This window comes from Zea mays, chromosome 1 (assembly GCF_902167145.1).
Source record: "Zea mays cultivar B73 chromosome 1, Zm-B73-REFERENCE-NAM-5.0, whole genome shotgun sequence".
Taxonomy (NCBI): domain Eukaryota; kingdom Viridiplantae; phylum Streptophyta; class Magnoliopsida; order Poales; family Poaceae; genus Zea; species Zea mays.
Genome location: NC_050096.1, coordinates 166676917 through 166702884, shown reverse-complemented (window position 1 = coordinate 166702884; position 25968 = coordinate 166676917).

The window sequence follows — 25968 nt, the reverse complement described above, 5'->3', positions numbered from 1 at the left end:
GAGTCTTGTAATTGGTATCTAAGTCGGTACTTATTGCATATTTAAAGATTGCTCTTGCCCATTGGCTAATGTTGATCTTCCATTGTATATGTTTTATTGTGATCATAGATGGATTTAAATTGGTATCATGGAGTTGGTTATTTGGTAGTTTATTGATTAACTAGATTATGAGGTGCCTAGTAGTGATCCATAATGTGTATTCCTTTTCAGTAGTGATCTTTCAATTGTTGTCTCTCAATTGGTAACCTTGGTAGTGCTTTCCAATTGGCATCTTTTAGTGATCACTAGAGTAGGAGTTTCTTTTGTGCCATTATATTATAACTTGTTCTATGTTTAGTGTCTTAGCAACAAGTAAAGATCAGGATGAAGGATCTGGCACAAGTGTAGAGAAGCTCCATGAAAAGGAAACCTTTCAATGGATGAAAAGGGAACTTCAGTTAGAAAAGGCACCGTCACTTGGTATATGCAGAAAGCTACAAAAGGAGGTATTTTCACTCTTATTTTGAGTATTTGTATCTTGATCCCTTCGATGCTTGTAATGGATATTTTTTAACTTGTAAGAGTGAGTAATGTTATTATGTTGCATGTCCTTGCTTCATTCCCTGTTGTACCTTGATATCATACTATGTTCTCGTTTAAGATATGGTTTTGGTGTTTTATGTCAAAGGGGAGAATTTATGCATTAAAGCTTACCTCGACCTGGGAGGAAACTTGCCTTAACGGTGAAGGTGTTTTATGTGCTAAAGAGCTTAAAGCTCAGCCTTGTGATGATGATGAGGTCACCTTATTAAAGGTGGGAAGTCTCCTTGAGTTTCTTTTGATATTGAGGGGGGGATGCATTAGTAGTGTCCTTGAGTTTCTTTTTGCCTTAAGGTGGAGAATGCATTAGTAGCGTTGATAGTGCTTATCATGATCTTATTGTTGATTCTTTGGTGATAAAGCATTAGTTGTGTTAATATTGCTGATATTGTGTAGTTGTTGATATTTTAGTTAGTATCTTCATGTTGTAGCCTCGTCTTTAGTTGATTTTATCTTGGTGTTTTAATTGGTATCTTGATAAGATTAAAATCCTGGTGTATTATCATTTCGATTAGTATCTATATAATGTTTAATTGATATTATGGTGCAAAATGATGATTGTGTTCATTTGGGTGTCATAAGCATCATGGTTTGATATTTGACACAATGCACCCTACGAATGCTAAGATGTAGTAATTCTTCGCACTTAGCCTAAGTATGTGCAATTTGGTATTTGAGGCCAAAGTTGAGATTTTCATGTAAGCACATATTTAGGGGGAGCATTCTATACCTTAGATTTCAAATTATTCTTTAATTTCAATCTTGTGTAAGCTTTAATTCTGTTTCCATCAAACACCATAAAGGGGGAGATTGGAAAGCTCTCTTGTGGGTTTTGGTGGTTTGGATGATAACACAATTAAATGACTTACATGTGTTTCTAAGTGTTGAACTGGTGCTTAGTGCAAAGCTTATAGAGTCAACACATGAGATCAAGTGTGATGGTTCAAAGCTGAGATGACTATGGATAATGGACATCACAATCTTAGTGGAGAATGAACACTGATTAAGTGAGACTCAATGTGCATGTCTTGCAACCAACTAGATTGAACCAATGATGGAGGCACAACGTTTGGGCCCCATTCTACCGAAGGTCCTCATTTAACCTTCACTTCAGCGTAAACAAGTGTGTTTCAGGTACGCTACTATGAATGAACGAAGCTGGCCTTCGGCCGAAGCAACGTATAAATAAGCCTTGCATGTACACGTAAGTGATGAAGGTGCGAGCCAAAGTCGATAGCTTCTACAAAGGAGAAGAGCTTCGAACGCAAGCTAGGGAAAGAGAAAAGTCCATGTTTTGCGTGGCAAGAAAGAAAGGGAAAAGACAGCAATGTCTTTATATCATTTGTAAATCATTTGTGTAAATCCCATGGGCATGTATGTAATTTTCTACGAATCTGTTCAACTTCCCTATAAATAGGTGAACAGTGCCCTACATAAAGTACCTTTTTGTGGGCCGTAGCTTTGTATTGCTTAGCCTTTGAAGAACCTTTATGCCACCTTACATCAAGGAGCCGAAGATATGTTTGTAAACTTATTTGATAAAAAGGAGGATGGAATAAAGATGCTAAGGCATATGAGATGAGTTTTACACTCTATTATTCATTGTATGTCTATCTGAAGGTGTCACCTATCAAACGAGTCAGAAGGTTCGGAGTCATGGGCAAGCTAGCACCCTAATATATCGGACTGTACCAGATTCTTGCAAGGCGTGGAGAAGTGACCTACCAGCTCAGCTTGCTAGAAGATCAGTCAGGGTGCATGATGTTTTCCATGTGTCTCAGTTGAAGAAGTGTTTGCGAGTACAAGAGGAACAGTTGCCAATGAAATGATTGGAAGTCCAAGAAGACCTGACATATGTGGAGAAGCCAATGTCAATTCTGGAGACAGCAGACAGAGTCACCCGGAGAAATACCATCAGAATGTGCAAAAGTCAGATGGGGTCATCACTCTGAGGAAGAAGTAACCTAGGAACGCGAAGATGATCCGAAAACCAAGTATCCTAAACTCTATGCTCGCTAACCCTGAATCTCGGGGCGAGATTCTTTTAAGGGGATAGGTACATAACACCCTAAATTTTGGGGTATAAAAAATTATTTGCTCTGTACTCAAAATTCAGGTGTTACTCTTTCCTTTATTCGCTTTTCTTTTCCTTTTATTAAAACAATAGAGTTATTTTGTTCTATGTTGGCGTGAGCCCTAGAAGTGCCTTGGTTGTTGCATTCATGTTGTTGCATAGTGTTTCTAAGTGCAAGAAGTGTATGAACCATATTAGTATGCCTTGTAGAAGTTTTTGGTAAATTTTCATATTTTTCTGAATAATTTTCTATTTTCTGAAATCCAAAATTTACTTATTTGAGGTACTTAAAACATTTTCAAAAGTTTTAAATATGTTTTTCAAGTTCATTGGGTGTCAAATCATGTCTAGGAATTTACCTAGGATTTTTGGAGCCTTCGAGATATTTTTCGGGCATTAAAATTGATTTCAGCCTTTTTGGGAATTATTTTAATTTTAAAAATAGGATTATTACTAAAAAATATATTCAAACCCTAGCAATATATATATGGTTTGAACCCTCTTGTTGAACCCTTTCCAAATCTCGAAACTGTTTCCCCATATTCGATCCACAATTTCTGGAATTGCTCGTCGAAGTTTATGGCAGTTTCAAGTCCGGCATTGTTGGCGAAATTTGAGAGTACCACTGCGTTCGATTCATCAAGCCGACCATCAGTTCGCCGCCAATCGACGATTTTCTTCTCGGCTCTGGCGAACTCCGTCTTCTCTGGTGAGCTTCTCTCCATCGTTGTCCATGAAATTTCTCCTTCTTCCCATGCACGTAGCCTAGAGATGGCAATGGGGACCTGATCCCTGATTCTCGGCGGGGAATTCCTCCATTAGGGGATGGGGAAGAAACTTTCCCCGTATAAATGGGGAAAATTTATCCCCCAACGGGTAAACGGGGATGGGGACGGGGAAGCATTCCCCATCCCCGGTTCCCCGCGGTGACCCATTAAACTTACACGTAACTATGTTTTTTGTAGTAGTTAACAACAAAAATAAATAATTACCTTGTCAAGAGACCACTAATTGTACAAATGTGTTCATTTTGATGTATGCATAATGATTTCTTACATCTGACAATGTGTATAAGTGACAATGTTTAACATTAATAACAAAGAACGTATGTTTTAATTATAATTTAAACAGGGATGGGGAAGAAATGTTCCCCGCAAGCGTTCGTGAGGATCCCCATGGGGAAATTTTTTCATCGCGGGGACGAGGATGGGGAGCTATTCCTCGGCGGGGAATTCCCATTTGCAATCCCTAGCGCAGCCCCTCTCTCCCCTCTCTATCCCTTCTCCCCCCGGTGCACCCCCTCCTTCCCCTCCCCGCGTGGCCCTCAGCGACGACTCCCGGAGGTGGAGGCGGCGCCCGCCCCCACCCCACAGCAGCAGCTCCTGGCGCGCATGGTGGTTAGCCCCTGCCCCGAGGTAGCCGTATCGCCCCCCTATGCAGTCGACCTCCCCTTCCCCATCCTCCTTCCTTGCCATGGTGAGAGGAAGGAGATGGAGGGAGGAAGGAGATGGTATTTTTTGCGAAAAAGTCCCTAGAGTATTTTAAAACTATGTGCACAGAAGTAGTCTAGTTTAAAAAATGTGATATCTTTTGCATTTTGAATCTGATTCGCTCCATTCAAGTCACGTTAGATTCGTATTAAAATTGTCTACATGTTAGAAGTATTATTCTATACCGTTACAAATTTAGTTAATAATTTAAATGTTTTTTTGACCAATGATTATTAAAGTAGCGTTCCAATTAAATCTAATCCCTTGGCAGAACAGGAATCACGGCTCGTGGGTAAAGTGTGCCACCTATGCAGAGGGTTAGAAACTGGTATATCAGTCGTGCTCACGGTTAAGAGAAGCATTGGGATCCTCTTTGATTAGAGATACTCTCGATTCATTTATGTTGATGGTTTAATGATGATGGTGATACTTATAATATTTGGTACTTTCCTCTCTAAGAAGGTGCTCTCTTTTGGGAATATCAACTTGGGTTTTATGATAAAACTTGGCTTCTACTAATGGTAATTACTTGACCAATTAAAAGAAACTGCTTTGAGCTTAATCCCACATACAACTAATCCACTTCAGCCAAATGGGACATTTGCTGAGTACGTTGATGTGTACTCACTCTTGCTTAAACCCCAAACACTAGGTTGTCCCCATTGTTGCCATTGCTTAGTAGAAGATGAAGGCAACAAGGAGAATTTTCAGGAGTTTCAGGAATTCGAGGAATTCTAAACTAGATTAGCGGCAAACCCCCAGTCGGCTGCCTATGAAGGCCTTATCTTACTACGTTTCGTTCATCACTTTGATTTATGTTTAAGTTAATGACTATGTGGATGTTTTGGACATCATGATGTAATAAAGTAATGCTTCTTTCCGCTATTATTTGAGCATTGTGTGATGATGTCCAATTATGTAATCGCTGTGTACGTGAATTTCTGATCCTGGCACGTACATGGTTCACATTCGGTTTGCCTTCCAAAACCGGGTGTGACAGATGGTCATCTACTTGGTCATGGATGTCGATCTTCCAGCTTGGGCCCTTAAAGCCATTGATAAGATTCGTTGAGGTTTTTTTGGAGAGGACGAAGAGATGCAAAAGGTGGCCACTGTCATGTGTCTTGGGGAATTGTTTGTAGGCCTCGTGAGTTGGGTGGCCTGGGCATTGATAGGATAAAAGAACTTGCTTGGTCGCTCAAAATGCGATGGCTATGGCAAGCTAAAACCGAGCTAACTCGCCCATGGGCCTCTCTTGCTATCCAAGTCCCTAAAAAGTGATAGATTTCTTCTCAATAGCTATGCAAACTGAGTTTGGTAATGGGGCTACAGCTTTTTTCTGGACCGATAGGTGGCTTTTTGGATCACAGAATGGTAGACTTAGCCCCTCGATTATTTGGGATCATTCCTAAGAGAAGGGTTAACAAGAGGATGCTATCTCTAATCAGAGCTGGATTTATGACATTCAGGGTGCTTTTTCTATTGGAATTATCAAAGAGTTTCTCATCTTGTGGGATTTAATTGACTCAATTGTTCTAAAGACCTCAAGTTGAAGACAAGCATTTTTTTCGCCTAGCTGCAAACGGAAAGTTCTCCTAAAAGGAAGCATATAGGGGTTTTTTAGTGGATCTTTTGAGTTTGAGCCTTTCATAGAATATGGAAAACTTGGGCTCCTCCAAAAACCAAGTTTTTTATGTGACTAGTCACACACATGAAGGTTTGGACCGTAGATAGGCTATAGAAAAGTGACATGGACAATCCAGAGAGATGTCCATTATGTGATCAGGATCAAGAAACCTTGGACCATATGTTTATTGGATGTGTTTTTCTCGAGAATTTTCGTTCAAACTACTTCAAGTGAACCTTCAACTTCTTGCCCCCCAATCTGAGGATAATGCCTTCCTTGAATGGTGGAGAATGTTATGCACTAAATTCTCTAGAATCGCAAGGGATGGCCACAATTCTCTAGTCATTCTAAGAGTTTTGACCTTATGGAAGCAGCACAATGGTTGTGTTTTTGACAATAAGAGCCCTAGTATTTCTGGTGCTATTAGAAGGGTTGGGTTGGAGGTTGGCCTTTGGGAGATGGCTGGTGCAAAAATGTGGTTCTTGTTAGTTTTTTAGTCATGGATAGGTTTCTTTATGTCTGTTATTGGCCGCCGTAGGGCCCCCTAGTTTGTTCTTGTATATGTACCTCTTCTTTAATATATTATTGCGCAATTCTCCTGCGCTTTCAAGGAAAAAATGCTTGCTTCCCAACCATGTGATGGACCTGAAAAAGGAAGACTGATGCTTGCTTCCCAACCATGTGATGGACCTCAAAATGACTGCTCAAACTTGTTGATGTAGTCGTCCATCCATTTGTGCAGTGCAGATGACGAGTGAATAACATGCTTATGTAATCCTACTTTTACTACTCCATGATCATAGTAGCTATAGTTCACAGAAGTAGGTCTCTGTTCTGTCAGTAGTTCAGGAGTGCATTTAGCAGATCTATTGTTTGTCTCATTTCCATGTGCTATAGACTAAAGTCCTATACACTACCAGAATCGCGTTCTTTGCCGAGTGTCTAGGCCATTTTACACTCGGCAAAGAATACCCGACAAACATTTTATCGGCAAATGGTTCTTTGCCGAGTATTTTTTTCGGATTTTGCCGAGTGTCGAAAAGCACTCGGCAAAGAAAAGCACTCTGCAAATTAAGAATCGAAAAAAATCCAAAAAACAGCAATTTTTTTAAATTATAGGAACAACTCTCTAACTAATTAAAATTACCATACCCATCGCCTTATCATTTTTCTCTATTATTTTTGAATAAAATTTACATGTTTTGTGAATGGTGAGATTCGTAGTCGCAACCTCTCTCGCGCATAACCTCCTCTACCACTACACTACTACATCAATAATGTCTTTATTACGTCTTCAATCCTCATGTACAATGTACTATAACAAACCGAGAGTAATTTGATTATTTAAGGCACTAAATGAATTCATTTGAAAATATGACCAACTATAAAGTTGCATAACTTTTTGAGATCTACAAGTTCTATTTTGATAGTTTCTACATCCGAGGCCGTTTACAAAATTTGAATTTTAAATTTGAAAACTTCAAGCGAATTTTTCAATGATAAGATGATTTCAAATCAAAAAATTGTAAATGACAAAGTTTCATTACATTTCAAGACCTACAACTTTTATTTTGATGGTTTTTCCAACCGAGGTGGTTTGAAAAATTCAAATTTTAAAATTCAAACATAGTTTTGCATGACAAAGATGATTTCAAACCAAAACATTGTAAACTACAAAGTTTCATAACTCTTCAATACCTACAACTTTCATGTTGGTGGTTTTTTTTCTTTCGAGATTGTTTTTAAAATTCAAAATTTAAATTTTTTAAATTCAGACGTAGTTTTTATTGACAATATGACTTCAAATGAAAAAGTTGACAACTACAAAAATCTATAACTTCTCAAGATTTACAAAGTTTATTTTGGTTGTTTGGTCATTTGTTCATCTCACATGACGGTTCTAACAATATGCACAAATCTTATACATCTCTCTCGTAGTTTCATAAACTACGAGAGAGATATAGGTTTTATGAACAAATTTATTTTTATTTTGTCATATGAAAAAATGTTCAAAATATAAATTGTATATCATGATGAGTTATACAAATTTGTAATTGAAAACTTTTTATTTGAATTAATTTACTGCTTTAAAATGTGATTTTTAAATTGTCTTTGCCTAGTGTTGAAAAAAAACACTCGGCAAAGAAGCTCTTCGCCAAGTGTTTTATTTTTGACACTCAGTAAAGAGCTTCTTTGCCGAGTGAAAAAAACACTCGAAAAAAAACTCTTTGCCTAGTTGAGAGCACCTAGAGGGGGGGGGGGGGTGAATAGGTGATCCTGTGAAAACTTAAGCTTATAGCCACAAAAACTTGTTAAGTGTTAGCACAATAATTGCCAAGTGGCTAGAGAGGAGTCACAACAAAACACAATACCACAAGAGATCAAACACAGAGATGACACAGTGGTTTATCCCGTGGTTCGGCCAAGACCAACGCTTGCCTACTCCACGTTGTGGCGTCCCAACGGACGAGGGTTGCAATCAACCCCTCTCAAGTGGTCCAAAGACCAACTTAAATACCACGGTGTTTTGCTTTGCCTTTCAATATCCCGTTTGCGAGGAATCTCCACAACTTGGAGCCTCTCGCCCTTACACTTAAGATTCACAAAGAAATACGGAGTAAGGAAGAACTAGCAACGCACACAAGACTCAAAATTAGAGCAACAGCACGCACACAAGTCGCAACAAGAGCTCGCAACACAACTCAATGAGTTCACAACTCAACAAGAGCTCTAGATGCTATCACAATGAACCAAATGCGTGGAATCGATGTCTTGGTGCTTAGGGATGTTGTAGGAATGCTTGGTGTTCTCCTCCATGCGCCTAGGGGTCCCTTTTATAGCCCCAAGGCAGCTAGGAGCCGTTGAGAACAAATCTGGAAGGCCATCCTTGCCTTCTGTCATCGGGCGCACCAGACAGTCCGGTGCACACCGGACAGTGTCCGGTGCCCGATTCCTTTCCTTAAATGGCAAAGCCGACCGTTGCAGATCTGGGAGCCGTTGGCGCACCGGACATGTCCGGTGCACACCAGACAGTCCGGTGCCCCCTTCCGACCGTTGGCTTGGCCACGTGTCGCGCGCAGATCGCGCGGCCGACCGTTGGCCCGGCCGACCGTTGGCTCACCGGACAGTCCGGTGCACACCGGACAGTCCGGTGAATTTTAGCCGTACGTCGCCAGTCAATTCCCGAGAGCGGCCAGTTCGACCGAGGCAGCCTGGCGCATCGGACACTGTCCGGTGCACCACCGGACACTGTCCGGTGCACCACCGGACAGTCCGGTGCACCACCGGACAGTCCGGTGCCCCAGACCGAAAGGCTGTACACAACCAACTCTCCTCTTTTCTTCTTCTTCCTGTTTCTGATACTTAGACAAGTATATTAGTACACAAAACCAATGTACTAAGACTTAGAAACATACCTTTTGAGAGCACCTAGAGGGGGGGGTGAATAGGTGATCCTGTAAAACTTCAAAACTTAAGCCACAAAAACTTGTTAAGTGTTAGCACAATTATGGCCAAGTGGCTAGAGAGGAGTCAAAACACAATAACCACAATAAATCAATCACAGAGATGACACGGTGGTTATCCCGTGGTTCGGCCAAGTACAAAACTTGCCTACTCCACGTTGTGGCGTCCCAACGGACGAGAGTTGCACTCAACTCCTCTCAAGTGATCCAATGATCAACTTGAATACCACGGTGTTCTTGCTTTTCTTTTCTCAATCCCGTTTGCGAGGAATCTCCACAACTTGGAGCCTCTCGCCCTTACAAAAGATGTTCACAGAGAATCACGGAGCAAGGGAGGGAATGAGCAACGCACACAAGACTTCAAAAAGATCAGAGCAACACGCACACAAGCAGCAATAAGAGCTCGCAACACAACTCAAAGAGTACACAACTCCACAAGAGCTCTATATGCTATCACAATGAATCGAATGCGCTAGATCAATGTCTTGATGCTTAGAAAGGTTGTAGGAATGCTTGGTGTCCTCCTCCATGCGCCTAGGGGTCCCTTTTATAGCCCCAAGGCAGCTAGGAGCCGTTGAGAACACATCTGGAAGGCTATCCTTGCCTTCTGTCGTCGGGCGCACCGGACAGTCCAGTGCACACCGAACAATGTCCGGTGCCCGATTTGTTTCCATAAAAAGCTCATCCGACCGTTGCTTTCTGATGCAGATCTGGGCGCCGTTGGCGCACCGGACATGTCCGGTGCACACCGGACTGTCCGGTGCCCCATTCCGACCGTTGGCTCGGCCACGTGTCGCGCGCCGATCGCGCGGCCGACCGTTGGCCCGGCCGACCGTTGGCTCACCGGACAGTCCGGTGCACACCGGACAGTCCGGTGAATTTTAGCCGAAGTCGCCGGAGAAAAACCCGAGAGCGGCTGGTTTGCTCCGCGCTGGTCTGGCGCACCGGACACTGTCCGGTGCACACCGGACAGTCCGGTGCCCCAGCCCGAAACAGCCTTTGGCTGTACACAGCCACTCTCCACTTCTTTTCTTTTCTTCTTCTTCCTGTTTCTAACACTTAGACAAGATATTAGTACACAAAACCAATGTACTACGGCTTAGAAACATACCTTTACTTGTGATTTGCAACTTGTCCATCCATGGGCATAGATTCACATTTAAGCACTTTGTGTTTGCACTCAATCACCAAAATACTTAGAAATGGCCCAAGGGCACATTTCCCTTTCAATCTCCCCCTTTTTGGTGATTTATGCCAACACAACATAAAGCAACTAGAACAAGTGCAAAATCACTTCAAATAAAACTCAAATTGATTTTGATTCAATTTTGGCATATATGGATCATCCTTTGCCACCACTTGGTTTGTTTTTGCAAATCAACCTCAAATCTCTATCTCTAAGTCAAACACACATGTTGAAGCATAAAGAGAGTCATTCCAAAAGAGATTGATCAAAGATTTCAAAAACTCCCCCTATTTCCCATAATCAATACTTCTCCCCACAAGAAACCACTTTTGACAAGAGAGACAATAATAGACAATAAAAGCGTTTGACAAAACAAAAACTCTATTCTACTATTTTCAAAATCTCTCAAGTGGTAGCTGATCCATTTATTGCTTTGGCCTTTATTTTCTCCCCCTTTGGCATCAAGCACCAAAACGGGATCAATCTTGGCCCAGGAACCCCATTGCCTCACCAAAATTTTCAATTAAGAGCAAATGGCAATAAGAGTTCATGAGATGGACTTGGAATAAGTTACCTTCTCATCGGAGTGCAGTGGAAGTCTTTCATTGGTCCAAGTCCACCTTTCCCTTTCAATTCTCCTTCGAGACTAAATCAAGCAAACTCAACCACATGGTTAGTCTCAAAGGGTCAAGTTGTAACACATCTCCCCCTAAACATGTGCATCACTTTGCAACGGACTTGTGAGGTCCAGGGAGTGTTTGTACAACTTGAGCACCACAAAAAACAACAAAATGCAGAATGAACATGATCAAAGGCATAAACACATGTATGCTTCAGTTCAATCCAGGTTCCGCCAATCTAAGACATTTAGCTCACTACGCAGCCTGCAAAAGGTCTTCTCATCTAGAGGCTTGGTAAAGATATCGGCTAGCTGGTTCTCGGTGCTAACATGAAACACTTCGATATCCCCCTTTTGCTGGTGGTCTCTCAGAAAGTGATGCCGGATGTCTATGTGCTTTGTGCGGCTGTGTTCAACAGGATTTTCCGCCATGCGGATAGCACTCTCATTATCACATAGGAGTGGGACTTTGCTCAGATTGTAGCCAAAGTCCCGGAGGGTTTGCCTCATCCAAAGTAGTTGCGCGCAACACTGTCCTGCGGCAACATACTCGGCCTCAGCGGTGGATAGGGCAACGGAGGTTTGTTTCTTAGAGTTCCATGACACCAGGGACCTTCCTAAGAATTGGCACGTCCCCGATGTGCTCTTCCTATCGACCTTACATCCAGCATAGTCGGAGTCTGAGTATCCAACCAAGTCAAAGGTAGACCCCTTTGGATACCAGAGCCCGAAGCAAGGCGTAGCAACCAAATATCTAAGAATCCGCTTCACCGCCACTAAGTGACATTCCTTAGGATCGGATTGAAATCTAGCACACATGCATACGCTAAGCATAATATCTGGTCTACTAGCACATAAGTAAAGTAATGACCCTATCATTGACCGGTATGCTTTTTGATCAACGGACTTACCTCCTTTGTTGAGGTCGGTGTGTCCGTCGGTTCCCATGGGAGTCTTTGCGGGCTTGGCATCCTTCATCCCAAACCGCTTTAGCAGATCTTGCGTGTACTTCGTTTGGGAGATGAAGGTGCCGTCCTTGAGTTGCTTCACTTGGAACCCAAGGAAGTAGTTCAACTCGCCCATCATCGACATCTCGAATTTCTGCGTCATCACCCTGCTAAACTCTTCACAAGACTTTTGGTTAGTAGAACCAAATATTATGTCATCGACATAAATTTGGCACACAAACAAATCACCATCACATGTCTTAGTGAAAAGAGTTGGATCGGCTTTCCCAACCTTGAAAGCATTAGCAATTAGAAAGTCTCTAAGGCATTCATACCATGCTCTTGGGGCTTGCTTAAGTCCATAGAGCGCCTTAGAGAGCTTACACACGTGGTCGGGGTACCGTTCATCCTCGAAGCCAGGGGGTTGCTCCACGTACACCTCCTCCTTGATTGGCCCGTTGAGGAAAGCGCTCTTCACATCCATTTGGTACAGCCTGAAAGAATGGTGAGCGGCATATGCTAGCAAGATACGAATGGACTCTAGCCTAGCCACAGGAGCGAAAGTCTCCTCAAAGTCCAAACCTGCGACTTGGGCATAACCTTTTGCCACAAGTCGAGCCTTGTTCCTCGTCACCACCCCGTGCTCGTCCTGTTTGTTGCGGAACACCCACTTGGTTCCCACAACATTTTGCTTCGGACGAGGCACCAGTGTCCAAACTTCATTGCGCTTGAAGTTGTTGAGTTCCTCCTGCATGGCCAACACCCAGTCCGGATCTAGCAAGGCCTCCTCTACCCTGAAAGGCTCAATAGAAGAGACAAAGGAGTAATGCTCACAAAAATTAACTAATCGAGATCGAGTAGTTACTCCCTTGCTAATGTCACCCAGAATTTGGTCGACGGGATGATCCCTTTGAATCATCGCTCGAACTTGGGTTGGAGGTGCCGGTTGCGCTTCTTCCTCCATCACTTGATCATCTTGTGCTCCCCCTTGATCAAGCGCCTCCACTTGAGGTACCTGTTCGTCATCTTCGGTTGGGGGATGCACCATAGTTGAGGAAGAAGGTTGATCTCGTTCATCTTGTTCCTGTGGCCGCACTTCTCCAATCGCCATGGTTCGTATAGCGGTCGTCGGAACATCTTCTTCATCTACGTCATCACAATCAACAACTTGCTCTCTTGGAGAGCCATTAGTCTCATCAAATACAACGTCGCTAGAGACTTCAACCAAACCCGATGATTTGTTGAAGACTCTATACGCCTTTGTATTTGAGTCATAACCTAATAAAAACCCTTCTACAGCTTTGGGAGCAAACTTAGAATTTCTACCCTTCTTCACTAGAATGTAGCATTTACTCCCAAATACACGAAAGTACGATACATTGGGTTTGTTACCGGTTAGTAGCTCATACGACGTCTTCTTGAGGAGGCGATGAAGGTAGACCCTGTTGATGGCGTGGCAAGCAGTGTTAACGGCTTCCGTCCAAAAGCACTCGGGGGTCTTGAACTCTCCTAGCATCGTCCTCGCCATATCGATGAGCGTCCTGTTCTTCCTCTCTACCACACCATTTTGCTGTGGTGTGTAGGGAGCGGAGAACTCGTGCTTGATCCCTTCCTCTTCAAGGAACTCCTCCACTTGAAAGTTCTTGAATTCGGATCCGTTGTCGCTCCTTATCTTCTTCACTTTGAGCTCAAATTCATTTTGAGCTCTCCTGAGGAAGCGTTTGAGAGTCCCTTGGGTTTCAGACTTATCCTGCAAAAAGAACACCCAAGTGAAGCGGGAAAAATCATCAACAATAACTAAACCATACTTACTCCCTCCTATGCTCAGATAGGCGACAGGTCCGAAGAGGTCCATGTGCAGCAGCTCCAGGGGTCTTGAAGTGGTCATCACGTTCTTGCCGTGATGCGCTCCTCCCACTTGTTTACCTGCTTGACAAGCTGCACAAGGTCTATCTTTTTCGAAATGCACGTTAGTCAAACCTATCACGTGTTCTCCCTTTAGAAGCTTGTGAAGGTTCTTCATCCCCACATGTGCTAAGCGGCGATGCCACAGCCAGCCCATGCTAGTCTTAGCTATTAAGCATGCATCTAGACCGGCCTCTTCTTTTGCAAAATCAACTAAATAAAGTTTGCCGTCTAATACACCCTTAAAAGCTAGTGAACCATCACTTCTTCTAAAGACAGACACATCTACATTTGTAAATAGACAGTTATACCCCATATGACATAATTGACTAACAGATAGCAAATTATATCCAAGACTCTCTACTAAAAATACATTAGAGATAGAATGCTCATTAGAAATCGCAATTTTACCTAACCCTTTTACCTTGCCTTGATTCCCATCACCGAATACAATTGAATCTTGGGAATCCTTATTCTTGACGTAGGAGGTAAACATCTTCTTCTCCCCCGTCATATGGTTTGTGCATCCGCTATCGATAATCCAGCTTGAACCTCCGGATGCATAAACCTGCAAGGCAAATTTAGGCTTGGGACTTAGGTACCCAACTCTTGTTGGGTCCTACAAGGTTAGTCACAATTTCCTTAGGGACCCAAATGCAAGTTTTATCACCTTTGCATTTTGCCCCTAACTTCCTAGCAATTACTTTTCTATCCTTTTTACAAATTGCAAAGGAAGCATTCAAAGCACAATAAATTGTAGAGGGTTCATTCACTACTTTTCTATGAACATTTGCAACATTTCTTTTAGGAGCAACATTTCTCCTAGTAACATTTCTATCATACACATAAGAGGAACTAGGAGCAAACATGGCATGAGAATCATAAACATATGAATCAAAAGCATCATAACTTCTATTTCTAGTTTGTCTTTTATCATGATACAAAAAGGCATGGTTCCTTTTAGCACTAGTAGCCATAGGGGCCTTCCCTTTCTCCTTGGCGGGAATGGGAGCCTTATGGCTTGTTAAGTTCTTGGCTTCCCTCTTGAAGCCAAGTCCATCCTTAATTGAGGGGTGTCTACCAACCGTGTAGGCATCCCTAGCAAATTTTAGTTTTTCAAAATCACTTTTGCTAGTCTTAAGTTGAGCATTAAGACTAGCCACTTCATCATTTAGTTTTGAAATTGAAACTAAGTGTTCACTACAAGCATTAATATCAACATCCTTACACCTAGTGCAAATTTCAACATGTTCAACACAAGAGTTAGATTTTTGTGCTTCTACTAGTTTAGCATTTAAGTCAACATTAATGCTCTTTAATTTAGAAATTGAATCATGGCATGTAGACAATTCACAAGCAAGCATTTCATTTCTCTTAGTTTCTAATGCAAGAGATTTTTGAGCCTCTACAAACTTATCATGTTCTTCATACAACAAATCCTCTTGCTTTTCTAAAAGTATATTCTTTTCATTCAAGGCATCAATTAATTCATTAATTTTGTCTATCTTAGATCTATCTAGGCCCTTGAATAAACATGAATAATCTACTTCATCCTCACTAGATTCATCATCACTAGAAGAATCATAAGTATTAGCATTACGAGTGATTACCTTCTTTTCCCTTGCCATGAGGCAAGTGTGACGCTCGTTGGGGAAGAGGGTTGATTTGTTGAAGGCGGTGGCGGCGAGTCCTTCATTGTCGGAGTCGGAAGAGGAGCAATCCGAGTCCCATTCCTTTCCAATATGAGCCTCGCCCTTTGCCTTCTTATAATTCTTCTTCTTTTCCCATTTCCCACTCTTCTTTTCCTGGTCACTATCATTATCGGGACAATTAGCAATAAAGTGACCAATCTTACCACACTTGAAGCATGAGCGCTTCCCTTTCGTCTTGGTCTTGTTGGGATGCTCCTTGCGACCCCTTAACGCCGTCTTGAAGCGCTTAATGATGAGAGCCATTTCTTCATCATTAAGCCCGGCCGCCTCAATTTGCGCCACCTTGCTAGGTAGCGACTCCTTGCTCCTTGTTGCCTTTAGAGCAATGGGTTGAGACTCGTGGAGTGGACCGTTCAACGCGTCGTCGACGTATCTTGCCTCCTTGATCATCATCCGCCCGCTCACGAATTTTCCAAGTACTTCTTCGGGAGTCATCATCGTGTACCTGGGATTCTCACGAATATTGTTCACGAGATGAGGATCAAGAACGGTAAATGACCTGAGCATTAGGCGGACGACGTCGTGATCCGTCCAACGCGTGCTTCCGTAGCTCCTTATCTTGTTGATAAGGGTCTTGAGCCGGTTGTAAGTTTGAGTTGGCTCTTCTCCCCTTATCATGGCGAATCGTCCAAGCTCGCCCTCCACCAACTCCATCTTGGTGAGCATGGTGATGTCGTTCCCCTCGTGAGAGATCTTGAGGGTGTCCCATATCTGCTTGGCATTGTCCAAGCCGCTCACCTTATTGTACTCTTCCCTGCACAAAGATGCTAAGAGAACAGTAGTAGCTTGTGCATTTTTATGAATTTGTTCATTGATAAACATAGGGCTATTCGAGCTATCAAATTTCATTCCATTCTCTACAATCTCCCATATGCTTGGATGGAGAGAGAATAAATGACTACGCATTTTGTGACTCCAAAATCCGTAGTCCTCCCCATCAAAGTGTGGAGGTTTACCAAGAGGAATGGAAAGCAAATGCGAATTCGAACTATGTGGAATACGAGAATAATCAAATGAAAAGTTCGAATTGACCGTCTTCCTGTAGTCGTTGTCGTCGTCCTTTTGGGAAGAAGAGGACTCATCACTGTCGTAGTAGACGATCTCCTTGATGCGTCTTGTCTTCTTCTTCTTCCCATCTTTTCGCTTGTGGCCCGAGCCCGAGTTGTTGGACTTGTCATCCGTTGGCTCGTTGACGAAAGACTCCTTCTCCTTGTCGTTGATCACAATTCCCTTCCCCTTAGGATCCATCTCTTCGGGCGGTTAGTCCCTTTCTTGAAGAGAACGGCTCCGATACCAATTGAGAGCACCTAGAGGGGGGGGTGAATAGGTGATCCTGTAAAACTTCAAAACTTAAGCCACAAAAACTTGTTAAGTGTTAGCACAATTATGGCCAAGTGGCTAGAGAGGAGTCAAAACACAATAACCACAATAAATCAATCACAGAGATGACACGGTGGTTATCCCGTGGTTCGGCCAAGTACAAAACTTGCCTACTCCACGTTGTGGCGTCCCAACGGACGAGAGTTGCACTCAACTCCTCTCAAGTGATCCAATGATCAACTTGAATACCACGGTGTTCTTGCTTTTCTTTTCTCAATCCCGTTTGCGAGGAATCTCCACAACTTGGAGCCTCTCGCCCTTACAAAAGATGTTCACAGAGAATCACAGAGCAAGGGAGGGAATGAGCAACGCACACAAGACTTCAAAAAGATCAGAGCAACACGCACACAAGCAGCAATAAGAGCTCGCAACACAACTCAAAGAGTACACAACTCCACAAGAGCTCTATATGCTATCACAATGAATCGAATGCGCTAGATCAATGTCTTGATGCTTAGAAAGGTTGTAGGAATGCTTGGTGTCCTCCTCCATGCGCCTAGGGGTCCCTTTTATAGCCCCAAGGCAGCTAGGAGCCGTTGAGAACACATCTGGAAGGCTATCCTTGCCTTCTGTCGTCGGGCGCACCGGACAGTCCGGTGCACACCGGACACTGTCCGGTGCCCGATTTGTTTCCATAAAAAGCTCATCCGACCGTTGCTTTCTGATGCAGATCTGGGCACCGTTGGCGCACCGGACATGTCCGGTGCACACCGGACATGTCCGGTGCACCATTCCGACCGTTGGCTCGGCCACGTGTCGCGCGCCGATCGCGCGGCCGACCGTTGGCTCACCGGACAGTCCGGTGCACACCGGACAGTCCGGTGAATTTTAGCCGAAGTCGCCGGAGAAAAACCCGAGAGCGGCTGGTTTGCTCCGCGCTGGTCTGGCGCACCGGACACTGTCCGGTGCACACCGGACAGTCCGGTGCCCCAGCCCGAAACAGCCTTTGGCTGTACACAGCCACTCTCCACTTCTTTTCTTTTCTTCTTCTTCCTGTTTCTAACACTTAGACAAGATATTAGTACACAAAACCAATGTACTACGGCTTAGAAACATAACTTTACTTGTGATTTGCAACTTGTCCATCCATGGGCATAGATTCACATTTAAGCACTTTGTGTTTGCACTCAATCACCAAAATACTTAGAAATGGCCCAAGGGCACATTTCCCTTTCACCTTTGCTCTAGATTTGCACTTTGTTCATCCATGGGCATTGATTCACATTTAAGCACTTGTGTTGACACTCAATCACCAAAATACTTAGAAATGGCCCAAGGGCACATTTCCCTTTCAATCTCCCCCTTTTTGGTGATTTATGCCAACACAACATAAAGCAACTAGAACAAGTGCAATATCACTTCAAATAAAAACTCAAATTTATTTTGATTCAATTTGGCATATATGGATCATCCTTTGCCACCACTTGGTTTGTTTTTGCAAATTAAACTCAAATCTCTATCTCTAAGTCAACCACACATGTTGAAGCATAAATAGAGTCATTCCAAAATAGATTGATCAAAGATTTCAAAAACTCCCCCTATTTCCCATAATCAACACTTCTCCCCACAAGAGGCCAACTTTTGACAAAAGAGACAATGCAAGAGTTTTGACAACACAAAAGCTCTAATCTACTATTTTCAAAATTTCTCAAGTGGTAGCTGATCCATTTATCACTTTGGCCTTTATTTTCTCCCCCTTTGGCATCAAGCACCATAACGGGATCAATCTTGGCCCTTTAACCCCATTGCCTCACCAAAATCTTCAATTGAGAGCAAATAGGCAATAAGAGTTTAAATATGAACTTGGAGTAAGTTACCCTCTCATCAGAGTGCAGTGGAAGTCTTTTATGGTCCAAGTCCACCTTTTCCCTTTCAATCCTCCTTCGAGACTAAATCATCAACTCAAGCACATGGTTAGTCTCAAAGGGTCAAGTTGTAACACATCTCCCCCTACACATGTGCATCACTTTGCAACGGACTTGTGAGGTCCAGGGAGTGTTTGTACAACTTGAGCACCATAATAAGCAACAAAATGCAGAAAGGAACATGATCAAAAGCATAAATACAAGTATGCTACAATTCAATCCAAGTTCCGCGAATCTAAGACATTTAGCTCACTACGCAACCTGCAAAAGGTCTTCTCATCTAGAGGCTTGGTAAAGATATCGGCTAGCTGGTTCTCGGTGCTAACATGAAACACTTCGATATCTCCCTTTTGCTGGTGGTCTCTCAAAAAGTGATGCCGGATGTCTATGTGCTTTGTGCGGCTGTGCTCAACAGGATTTTCCGCCATGCGGATAGCACTCTCATTATCACATAGGAGTGGGACTTTGCTCAGATTGTAGCCAAAGTCCCTGAGGGTTTGCCTCATCCAAAGCAGTTGCGCGCAACACTGTCCTGCGGCAACGTACTCGGCCTCAGCGGTGGATAGGGCAACGGAAGTTTGTTTCTTAGAGTTCCATGACACCAGGGACCTTCCTAAGAATTGGCACGTCCCCGATGTGCTCTTCCTATCGACCTTACATCCAGCATAGTCGGAGTCTGAGTATCCAACCAAGTCAAAGGTAGACCCCTTTGGATACCAGAGCCCGAAGCAAGGCGTAGCAACCAAATATCTAAGAATTCGCTTCACCGCCACTAAGTGACACTCCTTAGGATCGGATTGAAATCTTGCACACATGCATACGCTAAGCATAATATCCGGTCTACTAGCACATAAATAAAGTAAAGATCCTATCATTGACCGGTATGCTTTTTGATCAACGGACTTACCTCCTTTGTTGAGGTCGGTGTGTCCGTCGGTCCCCATCGAGGTCTTTGCGGGCTTGGCGTCCTTCATCCCAAACCGCTTTAGCAGATCTTGCGTGTACTTCGTTTGGGAGATGAAGGTGCCGTCCTTGAGTTGCTTCACTTGGAACCCAAGGAAGTAGTTCAACTCGCCCATCATCGACATCTCGAATTTCTGCGTCATTACCCTGCTAAACTCTTCACAAGACTTTTGGTTAGTAGAACCAAATATTATGTCATCGACATAAATTTGGCACACAAACAAATCACCATCACATGTCTTAGTGAACAGAGTTGGATCGGCTTTCCCAACCTTGAAAGCATTAGCAAGTAGAAAGTCTCTAAGGCATTCATACCATGCTCTTGGGGCTTGCTTAAGTCCATAGAGCGCCTTAGAGAGCTTACACACATGGTCGGGGTACCGTTCATCCTCGAAGCCAGGGGGTTGCTCCACGTACACCTCCTCCTTGATTGGCCTGTTGAGGAAAGCGCTCTTCACATCCATTTGGAACAACCTGAAAGAATGGTGAGCGGCATATGCTAGCAGGATACGAATTGATTCTAGCCTAGCCACAGGAGCAAATGTCTCCTCAAAGTCCAAACCTGCGACTTGGGCATAACCTTTTGCCACAAGTCGAGCCTTTTCCTCGTCACCACCCCGTGCTCGTCCTGTTTGTTGCGGAACTCCCACTTGGTTCCCACAACATTTTGCTTGGGACGAGGCACCAGTGTCCAAACTTCATTGCGCTTGAAGTTGTTGAGTTCCTCCTGCATGGCCAATACCCAATCCGGATCTAGCAAGGCCTCCTCTACCCTGAAAGGCTCAATAGAAGAGACAAAGGAGTAATGCTCACAAAAATTAACTAATCGAGATCGAGTAGTTACTCGCTTGCTAATGTCACCCAAAATTTGGTCGACGGGATGATCCCTTTGAATCACCGCTCGAACTTGGGTTGGAGGTGCCGGTTGCGTTTCTTCCTCCATTACTTGATCATCTTGTGCTCCCCCTTGATCACACGCCTCCTTTTGATGAACCTGTTCATCGTCTTGAGTTGGGGGATGCACCGTTGTTGAGGAAGAAGGTTGATCACGTTCATCTTGTTCCTGTGGCCGCACTTCTCCAATCGCCATGGTTCGTATAGCGGCCGTCGGAACATCTTCTTCATCTACATCATCACAATCAATAACTTGCTCTCTTGGAGAGCCATTAGTCTCATCAAATACAACGTCGCTAGAGACTTCAACCAAACCCGATGATTTGTTAAAGACTCTATACGCCTTTGTATTTGAGTCATAACCTAAAAAAACCCTTCTACAGCTTTTGGAGCAAATTTAGAATTTCTACCTTTCTTCACTAGAATGTAGCATTTGCTTCCAAAAACACGAAAGTAGGATACATTGGGTTTGTTACCGGTTAGTAGCTCATACGAAGTCTTCTTGAGGAGGCGATGAAGGTAGACCCTGTTGATGGCATGGCAAGCCGTGTTCACGGCTTCCGACCAAAAACACTCGGGGGTCTTGAATTCTCCAAGCATCGTCCTCGCCATATCGATTAGCGTCCTGTTCTTCCTCTCTACCACACCATTTTGCTGTGGTGTGTAGGGAGCGGAGAACTCGTGCTTGATCCCTTCCTCCTCAAGGAACTCCTCCACTTGAAGGTTCTTGAACTCGGACCCATTGTCGCTCCTTATCTTCTTCACCTTGAGCTCAAACTCATTTTGAGCTCTCCTGAGGAAGCGCTTGAGGGTCCCTTGGGTTTCAGACTTATCCTGCAAAAAGAACACCCAAGTGAAGCGGGAAAAGTCATCAACAATAACTAGACCATACTTACTTCCCCCTATGCTCAGATAGGCGACGGGTCCGAAGAGGTCCATATGCAGCAGCTCCAGGGGTCTTGAAGTGGTCATCACATTCTTGCTGTGATGCGCTCCTCCCACCTGTTTACCTGCTTGACAAGCTGCACAAGGTCTATCTTTTTCGAAATGTACGTTAGTCAAACCTATCACGTGTTCTCCCTTTAGAAGCTTGTGAAGGTTCTTCATCCCCACATGTGCTAAGCGGCGATGCCACAGCCAGCCCATGCTAGTCTTAGCAATTAAGCATGCATCTAGACCGGCCTCTTCTTTTGCAAAATCAACTAAGTAGAGCTTGCCGTCTAATACACCCTTAAAAGCTAGTGAACCATCACTTCTTCTAAAGACAGACACATCTACATTTGTAAATAGACAGTTATATCCCATATGACATAATTGACTAACAGATAGCAAATTATATCCAAGACTCTCCACTAAAAACACATTAGAGATAGAATGCTCATTGGAGATTGCAATTTTACCTAGCCCTTTTACCTTGCCTTGATTCCCATCACCGAATATAATTGAATCTTGGGAATCCTTATTCTTGACATAGGAGGTGAACATCTTCTTCTCCCCCGTCATATGGTTTGTGCATCCGCTGTCGATAATCCAGCTTGAACCCCCGGATGCATAAACCTGCAAGGCAAATTTAGGCTTGGGACTTAGGTACCCAACTCTTGTTGGGTCCTACAAGGTTAGTCACAATTGTCTTAGGGACCCAAATGCAAGTTTTATCACCCTTGCATTTTGCCCCTAACTTCCTAGCAATCACCTTTCTATCCTTTCTACAAATTGCAAAAGAAGCATTCAAAGCATGATATATTGTAGAAGGCTCATTAACTTTCCTAGGAATATTAACAACATTTCTCCTAGGCATATTATGAACAACATTCCTTCTACCAACATTTTTATCATGCACATATGAAGAACTAGAAGCAAACATAGCATGAGAAAAATCATCGTAAGCATTATAACTCCTATCATGATACAAAAAGGCATGATTCTTTTTAGCACTAGTAGCCATAGGGGCCTTCCCTTTCTCCTTGGCGGAGATGGGAGCCTTATGGCTTGTCAAGTTCTTGGCTTCCCTTTTGTAGCCAAGTCCATCCTTAATTGAGGGATGTCTACCAATCGTATAGGCATCCCTTGCAAATTTTAATTTATCAAATTCGCTTTTGCTAGTCTTAAGTTGGGCATTAAGACTAGCCACTTCATCATTCAAATTAGAAATTGAGACTAGGTGTTTACTACAAGCATCAATGTCAAAATCTTTACACCTAGTACAAATTACAACATGTTCTACACAAGAATTAGATTTATTTGCTACTTCTAGTTTAGCATTTAAATCATTGTTGACACCTTCTAAAGTAGAAATGGTTTTATGACAAGTAGATAATTCACCAGAGAGTATTTCATTCCTTTTAATTTCTAGGGCAAGAGAATTTTGTGCACTAACAAATTTATCATGCTCCTCATATAAAAGATCTTCTTGTTTTTCTAGTAATCTATTCTTGTCATTCAAAGCATCAATCAACTCATTAATCTTATCTATCTTAGATCTATCTAAGCCTTTGAATAAGCATGAATAGTCTATGTCATCATCATCACTAGACTCATTATCACTAGAAGAAGCATAAGTGGAGTCTCGAGTACTCACCTTCTTCTCCCTTGCCATAAGGCATGTGTGACGCTCGTTGGGGAAGAGGAATGACTTGTTGAAGGCAGTGGCGGCGAGTCCTTCATTGTCGGAGTCTGAGGAAGAGCAATCCGAATCCCACTCCTTTCCGATATGTGCCTCGCCCTTGGCCTTCCTGTAATGCTTCTTCTTTTCCCTCTTGCTCCCGTGTTCCTGGTCACTATCATTATCGGGACAGTTAGCAATAAAATGACCAATCTTACCGCATTTGAAGCACGAGCGCTTGCCCTTGGCTTTGGTCTTGCTTGGCTGTCCCTTGCTTCCTTTAAGCGCCGTCTTGAAGCGCTTAATGATGAGGGCCATCTCCTCATTATTTAGCCCGGCCGCCTCAACTTGCGCCACCTTGCTCGGTAGCGCCTCCTTGCTCCTTGTTGCCTTGAGAGCAAGGGGTTGCGGCTCGTTGACCGGACCATTCAAGGCGTCGTCCACGTATCTTGCCTCCTTGATCATCATTCGCCCGCTAACGAATTTTCCAAGTACTTCTTCGGGTGACATCTTGGTGTACCTAGGATTTTCACGAATATTGTTCACCAAATGAGGATCAAGAACAGTAAAGGACCTTAGCATTAGGCGGACGACGTCGTGATCCGTCCATCGCGTGCTTCCGTAGCTCCTTATTTTGTTGATAAGGGTCTTGAGCCGGTTGTATGTTTGAGTTGGCTCCTCGCCCCTTATCATTGCGAACCGTCCAAGCTCGCCCTCCACCAACTCCATCTAGGTGAGTAAGGTGACATCATTCCCCTCATGAGAGATCTTGAGGGTGTCCCAAATCTGCTTGGCATTGTCCAAGCCGCTCACCTTATGGTACTCGTCCCTGCACAAAGAGGCTAGCAACACAGTAGTAGCTTGTGCATTTTTATGAATCTGTTCAATAATAAACATGGGACTATCCGTACTATCAAAGTGCATTCCACTTTCTACAATCTCCCATATGCTAGGATGGAGAGAGAACAAGTGACTACGCATTTTGTGACTCCAAAACCCGTAGTCCTCTCCATCAAAATGAGGAGGTTTACCAAGTGGAATAGATAATAAATGAGCATTAGTACTTTGAGGAATACGAGAGTAATCAAAAGAAAAGTTCGAATTAACCGGTTTCTTTCTCTCGTATTCATTGTGGTCGTCGTCCTTTTGGGAGGAAGTAGACTCATCGCTGTCGTAGTAGATGATCTCCTTGATGCGTCTTGTCTTCTTCTTCTTCCCATCTTTGCATCTGTGGCCCGAGCCTGAGTCGTTGGACTTGTCATCCCTTGGCTCGTTGACGAAGGACTCCTTCTCCTTGTCGTTGATCACGATTCCCTTCCCTTTAGGATCCATCTCTTCGGGCGGTTAGTCCCTTTGTGAAGAGAACGGCTCTGATACCAATTGAGAGCACCTAGAGGGGGGTGAATAGGTGATCCTGTGAAAACTTAAGCTTATAGCCACAAAAACTTGTTAAGTGTTAGCACAATAATTGCCAAGTGGCTAGAGAGGAGTCACAACAAAACACAATACCACAAGAGATCAAACACAGAGATGACACAGTGGTTTATCCCGTGGTTCGGCCAAGACCAACGCTTGCCTACTCCACGTTGTGGCGTCCCAACGGACGAGGGTTGCAATCAACCCCTCTCAAGTGGTCCAAAGACCAACTTAAATACCACGGTGTTTTGCTTTGCCTTTCAATATCCCGTTTGCGAGGAATCTCCACAACTTGGAGCCTCTCGCCCTTACACTTAAGATTCACAAAGAAATACGAAGTAAGGAAGAACTAGCAACGCACACAAGACTCAAAATCAGAGCAACAGCACGCACACAAGTCGCAACAAGAGCTCGCAACACAACTCAATGAGTTCACAACTCAACAAGAGCTCTAGATGCTATCACAATGAACCAAATGCGTGGAATCGATGTCTTGGTGCTTAGGGATGTTGTAGGAATGCTTGGTGTTCTCCTCCATGCGCCTAGGGGTCCCTTTTATAGCCCCAAGGCAGCTAGGAGCCGTTGAGAACAAATCTGGAAGGCCATCCTTGCCTTCTGTCATCGGGCGCACCGGACAGTCCGGTGCACACCGGACAGTGTCCGGTGCCCGATTCCTTTCCTTAAATGGCGAAGCCGACCGTTGCAGATCTGGGAGCCGTTGGCGCACCGGACATGTCCGGTGCACACCGGACAGTCCGGTGCCCCCTTCCGACCGTTGGCTTGGCCACGTGTCGCGCGCAGATCGCGCGGCCGACCGTTGGCTCACCGGACAGTCCGGTGCACACCGGACAGTCCGGTGAATTTTAGCCGTACGTCGCCAGTCAATTCCCGAGAGCGGCCAGTTCGACCGAGGCAGCCTGGCGCACCGGACACTGTCCGGTGCACCACCGGACAGTCCGGTGCCCCAGACCGAAAGGCTGTACACAACCAACTCTCCTCTTTTCTTCTTCTTCCTGTTTCTGATACTTAGACAAGTATATTAGTACACAAAACCAATGTACTAAGACTTAGAAACATACCTTTGCTCTAGATTTGCACTTTGTTCATCCATGGGCATTGATTCACATTTAAGCACTTGTGTTGACACTCAATCACCAAAATACTTAGAAATGGCCCAAGGGCACATTTCCCTTTCACTAGTGTCAAAAATAAAACACTCGGCAAAGAGTTTGTTCGCCAAGTGTT